The sequence below is a fragment of the Silene latifolia genome, chromosome X (assembly GCF_048544455.1).
Source record: "Silene latifolia isolate original U9 population chromosome X, ASM4854445v1, whole genome shotgun sequence".
Lineage (NCBI taxonomy): Eukaryota > Viridiplantae > Streptophyta > Magnoliopsida > Caryophyllales > Caryophyllaceae > Silene > Silene latifolia.
In genome coordinates this window covers 182,130,266-182,133,465 of record NC_133537.1, presented here as the reverse complement: position 1 = coordinate 182,133,465, position 3,200 = coordinate 182,130,266, and positions in this window count along the sequence as shown.

Genomic DNA, 3,200 nt, shown 5'->3' with positions numbered 1-3,200 from the left:
CAATTTTAAGCAATTTAATTAACTCGTATCGGTATACGATTAATTAAATAATCAATTAAGAGTATTTCCCTATAGGTATGACCTAAGGGGATCAACTGATCACCACCGTCGCACGACAGTAATGTCAAACTCTAGTCAGCCAATCATTACCGATATGTGTGGACCAGTTGACTTGTAATATATTACATCCCAATTGTATTCATTTTAATGAGACTTAAACATGTGATCATCATGATCAATAGTCGTGATCGCATTATTGTCGGAGGACACATATTCCAACAATTTGTGCCCATTATTTCGAGCCAGTCAACAATGTAAGGGACATTGTTTTTCTTATTTAATATCTTATTTAGTTATGCATGCACTATATCTTAATGAACTAGAGTTAATTTGTTAATTAGTTCACTATTAGAAGAGTCTAAGAATAGGTATATGAACCTAACAATTGGTATCAGAGCATAGGATGTTGCATGCATAATCGATTTATAGTTTTTTCGTGTTATTAGTAATTTAATTAAAACTAAAAATTTGTGATTAATTAGATTAAATCACGAAATCATGATGCATGTTAAATATTCTGGTCCTAAAATATTTTAGGTCATTGTTATGATTTATGGTATTTTATTGCTCATTTTAATGATTTTTAGTTAATTAATAACATTTTTATGAGTAAAATGAACTTTTATTTACTAAAAATAGTTAAAGTTCATTACTGGCCATGATTTTTTAGTATGCCCTCACATGACTATTTTATGTATTGTATGTAAAATTTCGTATTAATGTGATTAATATTTCATGATTTATGATTTTTATGAGATAAAAATGAATTAAATGAAGGTAAAATGGTTAAATGGTTAAATATAGTTAAACTTCGACATAGGCCATGAAATTTTAATATGTTGTTACATGCATGTTTTACTCACTGTGTGTAAAAATTCAGATGAACTTTATTCATTTTGCATGATTTATGAATTTTTAGTGTAAAAATGACATAAATAGTGACTATTTTAGCATAAATAGCTAAAACGAATTACATGGCATGAAAAAATTATTTTAGGTTGAAATTATATCCCACTTATTAGATCTAAAGTTGTAAAATTGATTAGATTAATTTTTGAATACTTTAGATGTTTTATTTGATAAAATCGATAAATTGCAACTATATTTTCTCAAAATAAAATTCCAAAATTTTAACCATGATTTTTGACATTATGAGTGTCATGGAAATATTCTAGAATGTTCAAAAATTTAAAATTCAAATTTTGAAATTATTGTAATTTAATTTGGATTTATTTCATAATGGTTATGATTTTAAGGTCAAAATGAGTATAAAATTATATCAAGTTGAATTATTGTCAAAAATTGAGTGATGACTAATTTTTGAGACCTAAGAATGTTAGGATAATTAACTTGAGCTTAAATTTGATTTAAGTATTGATTTGTGATTTTAATAAGTTATTATCACGCATTTCCATAAAACCGGGTTATATAAACGATGTAAGTTAAATAGGGCGATTTGCACATAATTTGGCATGATAGACACATATTATAATGCTGCATATTTCAATTGTTGAATGGCTTTTTATTTATATAATTTTGAATTATGTAATTTTATCTTAGTATGGCCTTAGTTTTAATTGATATTACCCGTAATGAAAGGGACTATTGATCCGTTTGTAATTTAATGTGATCTCGTATCACTTTTATTTTTACTAGTTTATCATTTTACAAATGTATAATAGGAATAGCTATGTATTTTTATTATTATTTGTAATTCCGGAGTTCCTTCAAGACGGTGTCATTCGGAAAGGTGTTCCGACAAATACGGTGTTCTTCGGAGGCGTGCGACTTGAAGATTCAAGAGACCAAAGGAGTTGTTATATTAAAATATGTTTTAAATGATATTTAATAATTTAATCAATTAAATTATAAATTGTAAGACGATAATAAAATAATACTTGAGCCGGAAATAATGTGGGCCGTGTATGTTGAGTATATAGTCGGGATTGTAATTGTATGTTATTACTAATACTAATATTGGAGTAATTAAAAGAAAAGGAAAAAATAAAGATAATTACTTTTAAGGAAACTTCCTCCCTCTTTCCTTCCCACATCTATATAACTAAGATGTTATACCTACCCATAAGCATACAAAAATATAAAAACACAATAATTGAATAAGGCAAGGGAGAAAAAGATCTAAGGGAGAAAAATAAGAGAATTCATCCAATTATTGTTGCCTCAAGGTATCATGTTGTATCCCATTTTGAAGATTTGCTTTATGGTGCTAAGGCCAAGGCCTAGGGTTGCTGATGTGGATAGAAATGGTATCTCGGGTTTGATGAACCACGAGTGCAAATGGGTTGGGAAACGATATGGGTTCAAATTTTCATGTCTGGACCCTAAAGTCTTGGGGGTAACGAAACAAGCGAGATGAATCCTCAAAATCCCTGACTATTCTCCTTCAACTGTCTCGAGAAGGACTTAGGGGTAGAAAGGTTACAAATGGCATTAACTTACTAATTTGGCTCTCTAAATTTTGACTACGAGTGTTTTGGAAGTCGGTTTCTGCTTCACATACTGACTCTCGACTTTTGTAACTTCGAGATTCAACCACGAGCTTTATGGTACTCTGCTTCCTCTTTGCACACTGATTACTGGTTTCTGTAACTTCGACATCTGCTTTTGCATATCGACTTTTGGCTTATGCAATTTCGACGTTCTCGACCACTCATTTCTGTAATTTTAACATCTTCGACTACTCATTTCTGTAACTTCGACATCTTCGACCCCTCACTTTTGTAACTTCGACAGCTGTGACCACTCGCTTCAGTAACTTTGACATTTTTATTTTTCCTTATTTTTCCTATTCCTTCTTCCTTTTTTCTTCGTTCTTTTTTTTTTCAGCTTTTTCATTCTTTTTTCTTTTTTTTTCTTTTTGTCTTCTGTTTTTGAAAATGGTCTTCTATTGATTCTTCTAGTCACAATTGGCTACACCTTGAAAATTGGGCTTCGCCACCTAATTTGGTTCAGAACTGACAATTCCTTGTTAGAACGATCTGGTCTCATCTCTCTTCTAGATGAGATAATTTTGTGGGGAAGGGGCTTCCATCATCGATATGGGAAATAAGGAGATAGTTTGGGTTTGTCATAGAATCATCCAAGAGCTTTTCATAAGCACTAGTTCTAATGGAAATTTT